The sequence below is a fragment of the Somniosus microcephalus genome, chromosome 3 (assembly GCF_052327205.1).
Source record: "Somniosus microcephalus isolate GS21.2 chromosome 3, FLI_Smic_1.0, whole genome shotgun sequence".
In the NCBI taxonomy this organism is placed as follows: Eukaryota; Metazoa; Chordata; class Chondrichthyes; order Squaliformes; family Somniosidae; genus Somniosus; species Somniosus microcephalus.
In genome coordinates this window covers 197858157-197870662 of record NC_140989.1, presented here as the reverse complement: position 1 = coordinate 197870662, position 12506 = coordinate 197858157, and the positions used below count along the sequence as shown (strand labels likewise).

The 12506-nt window shown below is 37.4% G+C and overlaps 1 protein-coding gene across 6 annotated transcripts in view; it reads right to left on the bottom strand.

Moving 5' to 3' along the window:
- The window catches only part of LOC147121665 (tubby-related protein 4-like), a 426260-nt gene that overhangs the window by 84270 nt on the left and 329484 nt on the right, over nt 1–12506 (bottom strand). The window lies entirely within an intron of this gene.

The following is a 12506-nucleotide window of genomic DNA, read 5'->3' as shown; positions in this document are numbered from 1 at the left end:
GCATTCAAAATTAAGCACTTCACAAATTTTCAATTGAACTATGGAGCCTCTACTAGTATCAGAGCTTGATTATCAGTAATGGGCAGCCAAATGCTGAGAGGCTTCTTTTGGTTAACTGAGATTCATTTTTCACCCCTTCATTTTATCATTTTACCACCTGAATTCACTGGTGGCAGTTTGCGAGGTTTGGTGACTACTCCTCTGGTTTCTCCATTGTTTCTGTGTACATGTTTACACCTCTACAAACTTTGTATGAGCTACTTTACAAATTTCTTGATAACCAGTTTTAAAACTTGAGCATCAAAACCCAAATTGCTTCTGGATCATTGCTCACCCTCATTATATAAACCTTTCAGTTTGGTGGTAGGTCTGAATAAATTTTTGATTCCAAATGCATAAAAAAAAACATTTATTTAAGCAAACAACTCATAACTTAATCATTCAAATAATTAGTGCTCAGTACCATGTTATAATTAGTGCTCAGTACCGTGTTATAATTAGTGCTCAGCACGTTATAATTAGTGCTCAGTACCGTGTTATAATTAGTGCTCAGTACCGTGTCATAATTAGTGCTCAGTACCGTGTTATAATTAATGCTCAGTACCGTGTTATAATTAGTGCTCAGTACCATGTTATAATTAGTGTTCAGTACCGTGTTATAATTGGTGCTCAGCACCGTGTTATAATTGGTGCTCAGCACCGTGTTATAATTAGTGCTCAGTACCGTGTCATAATTAGTGCTCAGTACCGTGTTATAATTAGTGCTCAGTACCGTGTTATAATTAGTGCTCAGTACCATGTTATAATTAGTGTTCAGCACCGTGTTATAATTAGTGCTCAGTACCGTGTTATAATTTGTGCTCAGTACCGTGTTATAATTCGTGTTCAGTGCCGTGTTATAATTAGTGCTCAGTACCGTGTTATAATTAGTGCTCAGTACCGTGATATAATTTGTGCTCAGTACCGTGTTATAATTAGTGCTCAGTACCGTGTTATAATTAGTGCTCAGTACCGTGTTATAATTAGTGCTCAGTACCGTGTTATAATTAGTGCTCAGTACCTTGTTATAATTAGTGCTCAGTACCGTGTTATAATTAGTGCTTAGTACCGTGTTATAATTAGTGCTCAGTACCGTGTTATAATTGGTGCTTAGTACCATGTTATAATTAGTGCTCAGTACCGTGATATAATTAGTGCTCAGTACCGTGTTATAATTGGTGCTCAGTACCATGTTATAATTAGTGCTCAGTACCATATTATAATTAGTGCTCAGTACCGTGTTATAATTAGTGCTCAGTACCATGTTATAATTAGTGCTCAGTACAGGAAACTTTCGTTTAACCGGAGGATAAATGTCCGGAAAGCTGTATCTACCGGCAAAATTCAGGAGCCGTTTCCTATAAGTTTTTTTTACTTGTCGTTGCTTTTTTTTTTCCAGTCAGGCTCTGCAAGGTCTAGCTGAAGCTGTTGTTTAACTACAGAGACGCTTTTAAGCTGCGGCCGACTATTTTGAAGCTGTTGCTAAGCAACAGGGCTTGTTGATTCATACGGAGCTCAAAAGCTCCGTATGTTTTAACATTAGCGCTGGTTTGTACGGCAGTTTTGATGGTACGGCACCATCTCGGTCCCGTCAGTGCCGGATATCAGAAAGTTTCCTGTACCATGTTATAATTAGTGCTCAATACAGTGTTATAATTAGTGCTCAGTGCCATGTTATAATTAGTGCTCAGTACCATGTTATAATTAGTGCTGAGTACTGTGTTATAATTAGTGCTCAGTAGCGTGTTATAAATAGTGCTCAGTACCATGTTATAATTAGTGCTCAGTACCATGTTATAATTAGTGCTCAATAGAGTGTTATAATTAGTGCTCAGTACCGTGTTATAATTAGTGCTCAGTACCGTGTTATAATTAGTGCTCAGTACCGTGTTATAATTAGTGCTCAGCACGTTATAATTAGTGCTCAGTACCGTGTTATAATTAGCGCTCAGTACCGTGTTATAATTAGTGCTCAGCATCATGTTATAATTAGTGCTCAGCACCATGTTATAATTTGTGCTCAGTACCGTGTTATAATTAGTGCTTAGCACCATGTTATAATTAGTGCTCAGTACCATGTTATAATTAATGCTCAGCACCATGTTATAATTAGTGCTCAGTACCATTTTATAATTTCTGCTCAGCACCGTGTTATAATTAGTGCTCAGTACCATGTTATAATTAGTGCTCAGTACTGTGTTATAATTAGTGCTCAGTACCATGTTATAATTAGTGCTCAGTACCGTGTTATAATTAGTGCTCAGTACCATGTTATAATTAGTGCTCAGTACCGTGTTATAATTAGTGCTCAGTACCGTGTTATAATTAGTGCTCAGTACCATGTTATAATTTGTGCTCAGCACCATGTTATAATTAGTGCTCAGTACCGTGTTATAATTAGTGCTCAGTACCGTGTTATAATTTGTGCTCAGCACCATGTTATAATTAGTGCTCAGTACCATGTTATAATTAGTGCTCAATACCGTGTTATAATTAGTGCTCAGTACCGTGTTATAATTAGTGCTCAGCACCATGTTATAATTAGTGCTCAGTACCGTTATAATTAGTGCTCAGCACCATGTTATAATTAGTGCTCAGTACCGTGTTATAATTAGTGCTCAGCACCATGTTATAATAAGTGCTCAGTACCATGTTATAATTAGTGGTCAGTACCGTGTTATAATTAGTGCTCAGTACCATGTTATAATTAGTGCTCAGCACCATGTTATAATTAGTGCTCAGTACCATGTTATAATTAGTGGTCAGTACCGTGTTATAATTAGTGCTCAGCACCATGTTATAATTTGTGCTCAGCACCGTGTTATAATTAGTGCTCAGTACCATGTTATAATTAGTGGTCAGTACCGTGTTATAATTAGTGCTCAGTACCATGTTATAATTAGTGCTCAGTACCGTGTTATAATTAGTGCTCAGCACCATGTTATAATTTGTGCTCAGTACCGTGTTATAATAAGTGCTCAGTACCATGTTATAATTAGTGGTCAGTACCGTGTTATAATTAGTGCTCAGTACCATGTTATAATTAGTGCTCAGCACCATGTTATAATTAGTGCTCAGTACCGTGTTATAATTAGTGCTCAGCACCTTGTTATAATTAGTGCTCAGCACGTTATAATTAGTGCTCAGTACCATGTTATAATTAGTGCTCAGTACCGTGTTATAATTAGTGCACAGTACCGTGTTATAATTAGTGCTCAGTACCGTGTTATAATTAGTGCTCAGTACCATGTTATAATTAGTGCTCAGTACCATGTTATAATTAGTGCTCAGTACCATGTTATAATTAGTGCTCAGTACCGTGTTATAATTAGTGCTCAGTACAGGAAACTTTCGTTTAACCGGAGGTTAAATGTCTGGAAAGCTGTATCTACCGGCAAAATTCAGGAGCCGTTTCCTATAAGTTTTTTTTACTTCTCATTACTTTTTTTTTTCCAGTCAGGCTCTGCAAGGAATAGCTGAAGCTGTTGCTTAGCTACAGAGACGCTTTTAAGCTGCGGCCGACTATTTTGAAGCTGTTTCTAAGCAACAGGGCTTGTTGATTCAAACGGAGCTCAAAAGCTCCGTATGTTTTAACATTAGCGCTGGTTTGTGCAGCAGTTTTGATGGTACGGCACCAGCTCGGTCCCGTCAGTGCCGGATATCAGAAGGTTTCCTGTACCATGTTATAATTAGTGCTCAATACATTGTTATAATTAGTGCTCAGTGCCATGTTATAATTAGTGCTCAGTACCATGTTATTAGTGCTGAGTACCGTGTTATAATTAGTGCTCAGTAGCGTGTTATAATTAGTGCTCAGTAGCGTGTTATAATTAGTGCTCAGTACCGTGTTATAATTAGTGCTCAGTACTGTGTTATAATTAGTGCTCAGTAGCGTGTTATAATTAGTGCTCAGTAGCGTGTTATAATTAGTGCTCAGTACCGTGTTATAATTAGTGCTCAGTACTGTGTTATAATTAGTGCTCAGTACCGTTATAATTAGTTCTCAGTACCGTGTTATAATTAGTGCTCAGTACCTTGTTATAATTAGTGCTCAGTACCGTGTTATAATTAGTGCTCAGTACCGTGTTATAATTAGTGCTCAGTACCGTGTTATAATTGGTGCTTAGTACCATGTTATAATTAGTGCTCAGTACCGTGATATAATTAGTGCTCATTACCGTGTTATAATTAGTGCTCAGTACCATGTTATAATTAGTGCTCAGTACCATATTATAATTAGTGCTCAGTACCGTGTTATAATTAGTGCTCAGTACCATGTTATAATTAGTGCTCAGTACAGGAAACTTTCGTTTAACCGGAGGATAAATGTCCGGAAAGCTGTATCTACCGGCAAAATTCAGGAGCCGTTTCCTATAAGTTTTTTTTACTTGTCGTTGCTTTTTTTTTTTCCAGTCAGGCTCTGCAAGGTCTAGCTGAAGCTGTTGCTTAGCTACAGAGACGCTTTTAAGCTGCGGCCGACTATTTTGAAGCTGTTGCTAAGCAACAGGGCTTGTTGATTCATACGGAGCTCAAAAGCTCCGTATGTTTTAACATTAGCGCTGGTTTGTACGGCAGTTTTGATGGTACGGCACCAGCTCGGTCCCGTCAGTGCCGGATATCAGAAAGTTTCCTGTACCATGTTATAATTAGTGCTCAATACAGTGTTATAATTAGTGCTCAGTGCCATGTTATAATTAGTGCTCAGTACCATGTTATAATTAGTGCTGAGTACTGTGTTATAATTAGTGCTCAGTAGCGTGTTATAATTAGTGCTCAGTACCATGTTATAATTAGTGCTCAGTACCATGTTATAATTAGTGCTCAATACAGTGTTATAATTAGTGCTCAGTGCCATGTTATAATTAGTGCTCAGTACCATGTTATAATTAGTGCTGAGTACTGTGTTATAATTAGTGCTCAGTAGCGTGTTATAATTAGTGCTCAGTACCATGTTATAATTAGTGCTCAGTACCATGTTATAATTAGTGCTCAGCACCATGTTATAATTAGTGCTCAGCACCATGTTATAATTAGTGCTCAGTACCGTGTTATAATTAGTGCTCAGCACCATGTTATAATAAGTGCTCAGTACCATGTTATAATTAGTGGTCAGTACCGTGTTATAATTAGTGCTCAGTACCATGTTATAATTAGTGCTCAGCACCATGTTATAATTAGTGCTCAGTACCATGTTATAATTAGTGGTCAGTACCGTGTTATAATTAGTGCTCAGCACCATGTTATAATTTGTGCTCAGCACCGTGTTATAATTAGTGCTCAGTACCATGTTATAATTAGTGGTCAGTACCGTGTTATAATTAGTGCTCAGTACCATGTTATAATTAGTGCTCAGTACCGTGTTATAATTAGTGCTCAGCACCATGTTATAATTTGTGCTCAGTACCGTGTTATAATAAGTGCTCAGTACCATGTTATAATTAGTGGTCAGTACCGTGTTATAATTAGTGCTCAGTACCATGTTATAATTAGTGCTCAGCACCATGTTATAATTAGTGCTCAGTACCGTGTTATAATTAGTGCTCAGCACCTTGTTATAATTAGTGCTCAGCACGTTATAATTAGTGCTCAGTACCATGTTATAATTAGTGCTCAGTACCGTGTTATAATTAGTGCACAGTACCGTGTTATAATTAGTGCTCAGTACCGTGTTATAATTAGTGCTCAGTACCATGTTATAATTAGTGCTCAGTACCATGTTATAATTAGTGCTCAGTACCATGTTATAATTAGTGCTCAGTACCGTGTTATAATTAGTGCTCAGTACAGGAAACTTTCGTTTAACCGGAGGTTAAATGTCTGGAAAGCTGTATCTACCGGCAAAATTCAGGAGCCGTTTCCTATAAGTTTTTTTTACTTCTCATTACTTTTTTTTTTCCAGTCAGGCTCTGCAAGGAATAGCTGAAGCTGTTGCTTAGCTACAGAGACGCTTTTAAGCTGCGGCCGACTATTTTGAAGCTGTTTCTAAGCAACAGGGCTTGTTGATTCAAACGGAGCTCAAAAGCTCCGTATGTTTTAACATTAGCGCTGGTTTGTGCAGCAGTTTTGATGGTACGGCACCAGCTCGGTCCCGTCAGTGCCGGATATCAGAAGGTTTCCTGTACCATGTTATAATTAGTGCTCAATACATTGTTATAATTAGTGCTCAGTGCCATGTTATAATTAGTGCTCAGTACCATGTTATTAGTGCTGAGTACCGTGTTATAATTAGTGCTCAGTAGCGTGTTATAATTAGTGCTCAGTAGCGTGTTATAATTAGTGCTCAGTACCGTGTTATAATTAGTGCTCAGTACTGTGTTATAATTAGTGCTCAGTAGCGTGTTATAATTAGTGCTCAGTAGCGTGTTATAATTAGTGCTCAGTACCGTGTTATAATTAGTGCTCAGTACTGTGTTATAATTAGTGCTCAGTACCGTTATAATTAGTTCTCAGTACCGTGTTATAATTAGTGCTCAGTACCTTGTTATAATTAGTGCTCAGTACCGTGTTATAATTAGTGCTCAGTACCGTGTTATAATTAGTGCTCAGTACCGTGTTATAATTGGTGCTTAGTACCATGTTATAATTAGTGCTCAGTACCGTGATATAATTAGTGCTCATTACCGTGTTATAATTAGTGCTCAGTACCATGTTATAATTAGTGCTCAGTACCATATTATAATTAGTGCTCAGTACCGTGTTATAATTAGTGCTCAGTACCATGTTATAATTAGTGCTCAGTACAGGAAACTTTCGTTTAACCGGAGGATAAATGTCCGGAAAGCTGTATCTACCGGCAAAATTCAGGAGCCGTTTCCTATAAGTTTTTTTTACTTGTCGTTGCTTTTTTTTTTTCCAGTCAGGCTCTGCAAGGTCTAGCTGAAGCTGTTGCTTAGCTACAGAGACGCTTTTAAGCTGCGGCCGACTATTTTGAAGCTGTTGCTAAGCAACAGGGCTTGTTGATTCATACGGAGCTCAAAAGCTCCGTATGTTTTAACATTAGCGCTGGTTTGTACGGCAGTTTTGATGGTACGGCACCAGCTCGGTCCCGTCAGTGCCGGATATCAGAAAGTTTCCTGTACCATGTTATAATTAGTGCTCAATACAGTGTTATAATTAGTGCTCAGTGCCATGTTATAATTAGTGCTCAGTACCATGTTATAATTAGTGCTGAGTACTGTGTTATAATTAGTGCTCAGTAGCGTGTTATAATTAGTGCTCAGTACCATGTTATAATTAGTGCTCAGTACCATGTTATAATTAGTGCTCAATACAGTGTTATAATTAGTGCTCAGTGCCATGTTATAATTAGTGCTCAGTACCATGTTATAATTAGTGCTGAGTACTGTGTTATAATTAGTGCTCAGTAGCGTGTTATAATTAGTGCTCAGTACCATGTTATAATTAGTGCTCAGTACCATGTTATAATTAGTGCTCAATACAGTGTTATAATTAGTGCTCAGTACCGTGTTATAATTAGTGCTCAGTACCGTGTTATAATTAGTGCTCAGTACCGTGTTATAATTAGTGCTCAGCACCATGTTATAATTAGTGCTCAGTACCGTGTTATAATTAGTGCTCAGTACCGTGTTATAATTAGTGCTCAGCACCATGTTATAATTAGTGCTCAGCACGTTATAATTTGTGCTCAGTACCGTGTTATAATTAGTGCTTAGCACCATGTTATAATTAGTGCTCAGTACCATGTTATAATTAATGCTCAGCACCATGTTATAATTAGTGCTCAGTACCATTTTATAATTAGTGCTCAGTACCGTGTTATAATTAGTGCTCAGTACCGTGTTATAATTTCTGCTCAGCACCGTGTTATAATTAGTGCTCAGTACCATGTTATAATTAGTGCTCAGTACTGTGTTATAATTAGTGCTCAGTACCATGTTATTAGTGCTGAGTACCGTGTTATAATTAGTGCTCAGTAGCGTGTTATAATTAGTGCTCAGTAGCGTGTTATAATTAGTGCTCAGTACCGTGTTATAATTAGTGCTCAGTACTGTTATAATTCGTGCTCAGTACCGTTATAATTAGTGCTCAGTACCGTGTTATAATTAGTGCTCAGTACCTTGTTATAATTAGTGCTCAGTACCGTATTATAATTAGTGTTTGTACCGTGTTATAATTAGTGCGCAGTACCGTGTTATAATTGGTGCTTAGTAACATGTTATAATTAGTGCTCAGTACCGTGTTATAATTAGTGCTTAGTACCGTGTTATAATTAGTGCTCAGTACCATGTTACAATTAGTGCTCAGTACCATTTTATAATTAGTGCTCAGTACCGTGTTATAATTAGTGCTTAGTACCGTGTTATAATTAGTGCTCAGTACCATTTTATAATTAGTGCTCAGTACCGTGTTATAATTAGTGCTCAGTACCGTGTTATAATTAGTGCTCAGTACCATGTTATAATTAGTGCTCAGTACCGTGTTATAATTAGTGCTCAGTACCATGTTATAATTAGTGCTCAGTATCGTGTTATAATTAGTGCTCAGTACCGTGTTATAATTAGTGCTCAGAACCATGTTATAATTAGTGCTCAGTACCATGTTATAATTCGTGCTCAGTGCCGTGTTATAATTAGTGCTCAGTGCCGTGTTATAATTAGTGCGCAGTGCCGTGTTATAATTAGTGCTCAGTACCATGTTATAATTTGTGCTCAGTGCCGTGTTATAATTAGTGCTCAGCACCGTGTTATAATTAGTGCTCAGTACCGTGTTATAATTAGTGCTCAGTACTGTGTTATAATTAGTGCTCAGTACCGTGTTATAATTAGTGCTCAGCACCGTGTTATAATTGGTGCTCAGTACCGTGTTATAATTAGTGCTCAGTACCGTGTTATAATTAGTGCTCAGTACCTTGTTATAATTAGCGCTCAGTACCGTGTTATAATTTGTGCTCAGTACCATGTTATAATTAGTGCTCAGTACCGTGTTATAATTAGTGCTCAGCACCTTCTTATAATTAGTGCTCAGCAACATGTTATAATTTGTGCTCATTACCGTGTTATAATTAGTGCTCAGTACCGTGTTATAATTAGTGCTCAGTACCGTGTTATAATTAGTGCTCAGTACCATGTTATAATTAGTGCTCAGTACCATTTTATAATTAGTGCTCAGTACCGTGTTATAATTAGTGCTCAGTACCGTGTTATAATTAGTGCTCAGTACCATGTTACAATTAGTGCTCAGTACCATTTTATAATTAGTGCTCAGTACCATGTTACAATTAGTGCTCAGTACCATTTTATAATTAGTGCTCAGTACCGTGTTATAATTAGTGCTTAGTACCGTGTTATAATTAGTGCTCAGTACCATTTTATAATTAGTGCTCAGTACCGTGTTATAATTAGTGCTCAGTACCGTGTTATAATTAGTGCTCAGTACCGTGTTATAATTAGTGCTCAGTACCATGTTATAATTAGTGCTCAGTATCGTGTTATAATTAGTGCTCAGTACCATGTTATAATTAGTGCTCAGAACCATGTTATAATTAGTGCTCAGTACCGTGTTATAATTAGTGCTCAGTACCATGTTATAATTAGTGCTCAGTACAGGACACTTTCGTTTAACCGGAGGTTAAATGTCTGGAAAGCTGTATCTACCGGCAAAATTCAGGAGCCGTTTCCTATTAATTTTTTTTACTTCTCATTACTTTTTTTTTCCAGTCAGGCTCTGCAAGGTCTAGCTGAAGCTGTTGCTTAGCTACAGAGACGCTTTTAAGCTGCAGCAGACTATTTTGAAGCTGTTTCTAAGCAACAGGGCTTGTTGATTCATACGGAGCTCAAAAGCTCCATATGTTTTAACATTAGCGCTGGTTTGTACAGCAGTTTTGATGGTACGGCACCAGCTCGGTCCCGTCAGTGCCGGATATCAGAAAGTTTCCTGTACCATGTTATAATTAGTGCTCAATACAGTGTTATAATTAGTGCTCAGTGCCATGTTATAATTAGTGCTCAGTACCATGTTATAATTAGTGCTGAGTACCTTGTTATAATTAGTGCTCAGTAGCATGTTATAATTAGTGCTCAGTAGCATGTTATAATTAGTGCTCAGTAGCGTGTTATAATTAGTGCTCAGTACCGTGTTATAATTAGTGCTCAGTACTGTGTTATAATTAGTGCGCAGTACCGTTATAATTAGTGCTCAGTACCGTGTTATAATTAGTGCTCAGTACCATGTTATAATTAGTGCTCAGTACCGTGTTATAATTAGTGCTCAGTACCATGTTATAATTAGTGCTCAGTACCGTGTTATAATTAGTGCTCAATACCGTGTTATAATTAGTGCTCAGCACCGTGTTATAATTAGTGCTCAGTACCGTGTTAAAGTTAGTGCTCAGTACGGTGTCATAATTAGTGCTCAGTACCGTGTTATAATTAGTGCTCAGTACCGTGTTATAATTAGTGCTCAGTACCATGTTATAATTAGTGCTCAGTACCGTGTTATAATTAGTGCTCAGCACCGTGTTATAATTGGTGCTCAGTACCGTGTTATAATTAGTGCTCAGTACCTTGTTATAATTAGCGCTCAGTACCGTGTTATAATTAGTGCTTAGTACCATGTAATAATTAGTGCTCAGTACCGTGTTATAATTAGTGCTCAGTACCGTGTTATAATTAGTGCTCAGTACCATGTTATAATTAGTGCTCAGTACCGTGTTATAATTAGTGCTCAGCACCATGTTATAATTTGTGCTCAGTACCATGTTATAATTAGTGCTCAGTACCATGTTATAATTAGTGCTCAGTACCGTGTTATAATTAGTGCTCAGCACCTTGTTATAATTAGTGCTCAACAACATGTTATAATTTTTGCTCAGTACCGTGTTATAATTAGTGCTCAGTACCGTGTTATAATTAGTGCTCAGTACCGTGTTATAATTAGTGCTCAGTACCATGTTATAATTAGTGCTCAATACCGTGTTATAATTAGTGCTCAGCACCGTGTTATAATTAGTGCTCAGTACCGTGTTAAAATTAGTGCTCAGTACCGTGTCATAATTAGTGCTCAGTACCGTGTTATAATTAGTGCTCAGTACCATGTTATAATTAGTGCTCAGTACTGTGTTATAATTAGTGCTCAGTACCATGTTATAATTAGTGCTCAGTACCGTGTCATAATTAGTGCTCAGTACCGTGTTATAATTAGTGCTCAGTACCATGTTATAATTAGTGCTCAGCACCGTGTTATAATTAGTGCTCAGTACCGTGTTATAATTAGTGCTCAGTACCATGTTATAATTAGTGCTCAGTACCATGTTATAATTAGTGCTCAGTACCATGTTATAATTAGTGCTCAGTACCGTGTTATAATTAGTGCTCAGTACCATGTTATAATTAGTGCTCAGCACCGTGTTATAATTAGTGCTCAGTACCGTGTTATAATTAGTGCTCAGTACCGTGTTATAATTAGTGCTCAGTACCGTGTTATAATTAGTGCTCAGTACCATGTTATAATTAGTGCTCAGTACCATGTTATAATTAGTGCTCAGTACCATGTTATAATTAGTGCTCAGTACAGGAAACTTTCGTTTAACCGGAGGTTAAATGTCTGGAAAGCTGTATCTACCGGCAAAATTGAGGAGCCGTTTCCTACAAGTTTTTTTTACTTCTCATTACTTTTTTTTTTCCAGTCAGGCTCTGCAAGGTCTAGCTGAAGCTGTTGCTTAGCTGCAGAGACGCTTTTAAGCTGCAGCAGACTATTTTGAAGCTGTTTCTAAGCAACAGGGCTTGTTGATTCATACGGAGCTCAAAAGCTCCATATGTTTTAACATTAGCGCTGGTTTGTACAGCAGTTTTGATGGTACGGCACCAGCTCGGTCCCGTCAGTGCCGGATATCAGAAAGTTTCCTGTACCATGTTATAATTAGTGCTCAATACAGTGTTATAATTAGTGCTCAGTACCATGTTATAATTAGTGCTGAGTACCGTGTTATAATTAGTGTTCAGTAGCATGTTATAATTAGTGCTCAGTAGCGTGTTATAATTAGTGCTCAGTAGCGTGTTATAATTAGTGCTCAGTACCGTGTTATAATTAGTGCTCAGTACTGTGTTATAATTAGTGCTCAGTACCGTTATAATTAGTGCTCAGTACCGTGTTATAATTAGTGCTCAGTACCATGTTATAATTAGTGCTCAGTACGCTGTTATAATTAGTGCTCAGTACCATGTTATAATTAGTGCTCAGTACCGTGTTATAATTAGTGCTCAATACCGTGTTATAATTAGTGCTTAGCACCGTGTTATAATTAGTGCTCAGTACCGTGTTAAAGTTAGTGCTCAGTACCGTGTCATAATTAGTGCTCAGTACCGTGTTATAATTAGTGCTCAGTACCATGTTATAATTAGTGCTCAGTACCGTGTTATAATTAGTGCTCAGTACCGTGTTATAAGTAGCGCTCAGCAGTGTTATAATTAGTGCTCAGTACCGTGTTAAAGTTAGTGCTCAGTACCGTG